This window comes from Rhinolophus ferrumequinum, chromosome 7, assembly GCF_004115265.2.
Source record: "Rhinolophus ferrumequinum isolate MPI-CBG mRhiFer1 chromosome 7, mRhiFer1_v1.p, whole genome shotgun sequence".
Lineage (NCBI taxonomy): Eukaryota > Metazoa > Chordata > Mammalia > Chiroptera > Rhinolophidae > Rhinolophus > Rhinolophus ferrumequinum.
Window position 1 is genome coordinate 78,238,072 of NC_046290.1, and position 5,658 is coordinate 78,243,729.

Consider the following 5,658-nt stretch of genomic DNA (forward strand, 5'->3'; position numbering starts at 1 on the left):
CCAGCCCAGAGGTCACAAGCCGGCAGCCAAGGGGCTGGATCCTGCCTACAGGAAGGCTTTGCTCACCAAGCTAAGTGCTTTATCTGCTCAGTGTCTTGTATTTGGCCACGTTTCCGAGGGCCTGACTCTGCACCTGCCAGGGACCACTCCTCCGTGGGCCCTCTCATAGGACTTTATTCCCCGTGCTCCAGTCTTTCAGTCAGTGTGCTTTGCTTCCTTCCTGTTGGCAAGTGAGCTCCTGAAGACATAGACGTCAGGTATTTTCACATCTGACCATCCCATGGAGAAGGTGGGTGGGAAGACGGGATGCGAGAGGAAAACAGTGGTAAAGAACCAGCTCATTTCTTTTCATAATGTCCTTCAAGACATACAAAAGAGATGCGTCCTACTCATCCTACGGGTAGGGTTCTGAGGCCCACAGACCCTGATGAAATCAACCTCAGACCATCTGTGGGTGGGGCCTGGATCTGAGCCTAGACTTGTCATTCAGAGCCCTTTCTAATAAGTTGCCTAGTCTTCCTTTGACCGATCTAGAAATTTCCCTAGATAAAGCAAAAGAAGTATTTCTTCTATTTGGATAAAGGGAGAAAACAAACAAGTTAAAACTTCCCTTCCTGTCATTCATAGTGGAAATAAATGAGTGGAGCAAACTTGCCAAATTAGGCCACTTTCATCAGCAAACCTCCACTTTGCTTTGTGTGTTGCTATTAGGCCTACAGGAAGAGTGCAGAGGTTTCTGGGTGCCTCCTTGGGGCCGCGAGCCCTTGCTGAGTGCCAAGCGTGCTCAGCGCGTGGCTCAAGATTCCCGACAAACAAAGCCACTTGGTGATGTTCTAAGCTGTGCAATGCAAACCTATTTAGCCTGGCAGGAAAAGTCTGCTCTTTTCTACCTTATTTTCATCGTGCTAAGAACATTTTAAGCATGACAACGTTACCCGTGCACCTATCCCCTCCCCCAGTGAAATGGAGGTGGTGCAGCAGAACCAGTGGGGCTTCCTGTCAGCTCTGCTCACAAAGACTGGGCTCATTTGAATCGTGTCTAGTAAAATGAAGACCTATGCAGTTTCTTGAACGGAATTCAACACGTGGAGAGGGATGTATTTGGGAAGGGCAGGGTCTGTGTTAAGAGTGAGGGGAATTAAGGTGCAATTGAACTGTTTCATCTCCAGTGGGCAGGGCCAGAGCAGTCAGGCCCTGCTGCTGAGTGGGAAAACTCTATGCCCTTGGGGTGGTTTAAGGCCACCAACACCCTGACACGGAAAGGGGCAGTTGGTGCCAAGACCTCACTCTTAGCTGCGAGGTCAAACCAGGCCTCATTCTAGATGAGGCCAGGACCAGCGGTAGAACTAGCATCAGAATGTCTGCTAACTCTTAGAGTGGTGTTTCTCAGGCCCACAGCACTCAGTCTAGCCACAGCATCGCACGAAGGTGACCTGGGAATTCACCTGAGTTCCAAAGGGCGAGGCCCTGAATTCCACAAAATTCCAAAGTCATTAAAAGTACCGTGGATAACTTCTCAACCCTCCAAGCTCAGGACACTCCTGACCTTTGACCATATCTGTGTTTGGGGTGACACATTGTCTCCTGACTGGTTCCTCTTAGATAATGGTGTGTTCCGAATGACTTGATGAGCTGGCCTGGGTGATGGCTCAAGGGTAATGGATTTGAATTCGGTTCAAATGCATATATCTCTAGGAAGACTCCCCCTTGGCTAGCTGGTAGGGGGCAAGCTCGTCAAATTTAATTATTTGAATAGATAATCCGTTAACATCCTTCAGAACTCAAAATGATATAAAAGGTGCCCATTGAAAAGTCTAACCCCCTCTTCACCACCGTCACCCCACCCGTCCTACTCTCCATCCCCCAAAAGTAACTGTTCTGTTAGGTCTTCGAATATCCTTCCAGTGTTTATGCCAACACAAGCAAATATGAATACATACTCATTCCCTATCCTTTACACAAAATGTACAAAATGTAGCAAACTATACACCCTGTTTTACATTTTGCTGGCAATCATTCTTTATCAGTTTACTGAGAACTTCTTCACTCATATTTGTAGCTGTGTAGTGTTCATGTGGTTCCATCACTTCATTTAACTGGTCCCCTAAAGACAGTCCCTTAGATTGTTCATCCTTTGCTATTACAAAACAGGCTGCAATGGAAATTTTTGTATATATATCCTGTTATATATATGCAAATACGTGTGTAGGAAAATTCCCAGAAGTGAGATGACTGGATCCAAGAGTCAATGCATTTGTAATTCGGAGGGATATATAACCCAATTGTCTTCCACACAGCGGGCCTGTTTGTGTCCTCACAATCATTGTAGGAGAGTGCCTGTTTGTCAGGGGAAATGTTTGAGGACAGACAGAGTCCCTGTGCCAGGAGCAGCCCTGAAGACCCCAGTGAGAGAGAGGTGAAAGGTGGCAGGCTGTTCCATGCTATGCTAGTGGCACCCAGAAAGCACAGGAATGAGTCTCAGAGATGCCAAGTCTGCCCGAGTTACTCTGGGTCTCAGGAGGTGCTCTGTAGCATGTTCACTTTTGGGAGACCTTTTCCAGAACAGAACTTGAACAACTGCTTAGACACTTAGACAAAGAATTAAAAAATGACTGGATGTCCTCAAGATCAACTTTTGAGCTTATGAGACTTTCAGTGTCGGTGGCTTGGACCCTGGTTAATGGTGGGAGGGCAGTGGGGCCACAGAGTGGAGAGGGCACTGGCCTGAGGGTCAGCATCTCTGAGCTGTAGGTCCTTCACCTGGACAATGAGGTAAACGATCCTTGCCTGCCTCCCCCTCAGGGTAGTCTAGGGAATCAGATAATGTGGATGGAAGCCCCTCACAATCTGTCAAGTACTCTTCAATTATTGGGGTTGTTATTGCTGAAAAGCAGTGTCCAATCAGAATGCTGAGAACTGTGGATCAGGCAAGGCAAGTGAATGAAAAGCAGGTTATAAGAAACCAAGTCACATGGTGCTAGGGGGTAACCTGGGTCATTTATGGAGAATATGTGCCAGCCTGTTCTACACACTGAAGATAAGTACTGTGATTGGAAACTCTCTGACTCCTTCTCCAACACTTCTTGGTCTTTGACAAGTTTATCATGGACAGGAGAAGGACATTCTGTTTCTTTGGGGTCAGAGACTGACTCATTTCCCTCTTCACTGCACTAAGTACAAAGGCCAAAGCCAGTCCCCTCTACCAAGAAACAACAAATGGCTCTGAGATCTGTGTCCTTCTGGATTGGGGGTGGGGAAAATTTGTATGTCTATGAATATTCATTCACTCCTCATTTAGGAGTGTTCTGTGTAAAGACCCTTTGAAAGCTGATGAGAATTGGCATAAAAGGATTTGATTAATTCCTGAGTCAGCTGGCCCCTGCCCCAGAACACATGCGATGGTTGTCATAGAGAGCTGGTTTACAAAGAAAATGTTTCTGCAGATGTGTGGGCTTTGTACTGCAGCCGCCTCCCACTCTCCAGCGAGAACAAAACAGACTCTGGGACTGGGCTGCGTCCTGAAGAATGAATCCACAGATCCAAAAACCAAACTAAACTTCAGCTCCCTGAAGGAACATCCTCAATGTTCTCATCCTCTAAAATGTTGGGTCTGACTATGGGGCACCTCTACCTGAAACGGACCCCTTTCGTGTCTGCTTATTCAGCTCCGACCCATCCGAGACAGGTCATCTCAGACTCCACTGCCTCCTGGTGAAAGCTTCCCCGACCACTCCAGCTCCCAGGGATGTTTCATTCTGCAGTCACTGAACTGCTTGTAGGTACCTCCCATTTGAGAATTAATTGCATACCTTGCCACGGGGTCATGCCTCCCTGCATTGCTCATATGTTCTTTCCCTCTTCACTCATTTTCATTCTAACCTATATCGAACATATAGCATATACCTTGATTAAGTGCTGAAGATTCAAAGATAACGATAAAATAATAATAATAATGTAATAACACAACAACAACAACAACAACACTATTTACTGAGTTCTATATTCTATCTTCTGGGTAGGCTCTATCTCATTTAATTCTCACCACAACCCTTGGAAGGAAGGTTTATTATTATCCCTATGTTACAGATGAGAAAACTGAAGCTCCAAGAGACTAATTAATTTGCCTGAGGCTTCACCATTAATATATGGTGAAGTGATTATAAATCCTTGAGAAGATCCTGGCTTTGTGAAAAGAGAAACCCATCAATTTTTTTTTTTTCCTGAAATGGTCTATGCCGTACACACAAATTGTGATTAGTTTGAGCTCTATGCAGGTCTTCTGAAGAATATCTGAATTCCTGCCACAGAAATGAAAGCTAAAATCAAGAAAGCAGAGGAGGTCCTACTAAAGTCATACAGACAGGTACATCAGAAAGCCACAGACCCTGACAAACAACCTGCTACTTAGTAGATCTACAACGAGCTGCTTCCCTTTTCATGGTTTCAGGCCCCTTTCACGTTTATAGCGCCTGACAACCCCTCCCCCCAAAGAAAGCGGGATAACCTTATGTAGTAGACCTTGTTAAATCCTAATCAACAGTCATTCACCTCGCTGTCCTGTTCCTAACAGAACCCACATTTTGTTCACTTTCCCCCAAGGATCCATGCACTCCAGGGAAGGGCCTCAGCTTCTGGAAATTGGTTTAGGATGCACACATGTGAATCAACACTGGCCAGTGAGACGCAGAAAAAGACCACCAGGAAAGCTTCTGGGAATATTCGTACAGCTCTTAAAAAGAGGAGAGAGCAAGAGTGCCTTTTTTCTGCCGCTGCACGTTGTTGACTATGTGAAACCGGGAACTATAGCAGCCATCCTTAGACCATGGGAGCCAGACAAGCCAAAACACTATAGACGGAAAGAACCTAGGTCTCTGATGACATTGTCGAATAGCTAAATTAAGCTATTTCTGCCTGGAGCTCTTTCTGCCAGGTTTTTTATTAAATGAGATCATAAATCCTCTTATTATTCAAGCTTTGTTGCATACCACCATGAGTATTCGTAAATGAAATGCCACTATGCTCATTGCTAGCAATGGCTGTCCGCAGTGATATCCCCCAGAAGTGAAGGGCGACAAACACATTTTGCTACTGTGCACCTGTCCATAGTCTGCCCATGGACTCCTCTTGCACCTGGCTCTGCCTACCAGCTCCCTTTCTCTGGTTCCCAGTCTAGCCCTCAGCCCCTGAGGGTAAGGAGCAGACATTGGGTCACCTGAGCCTGACTTCTCTCCAGCTGCAAGTTGTGGGTCCTCCCTAAGGCTTCAGATGACTCGCCCCTTGCTCTCGGTGTCAGTCAGAAGGCATCAAGGTGAGAAGGCACCTGGTGACAACGCTGAGAAAACTGTTATAAATCTGAATCCAGGACTGAGCAGAGAAAATTTCATATCAACGGTGAGGAAGTCTTGAGGAAAAGAGAAATAACAAACTTTCTAACAGTAACTGTGCCAACAAACTCTGCTTGCAGAATTGCAGAAATAGGAATAAGGCATGGGAAGGGTGAGGAGGCATGAAATTATAAAATTAATTTGTTTTGTAAAAGATACCATTTACTGAGCACTTACTACATGTCAGTAAGATGCTAAGCAATTTATAGATGCAATCTCCTTTTGTCCTTACAACACCCTGTGAGGTAGATATTTCACTGTCTCTATTTCAGAG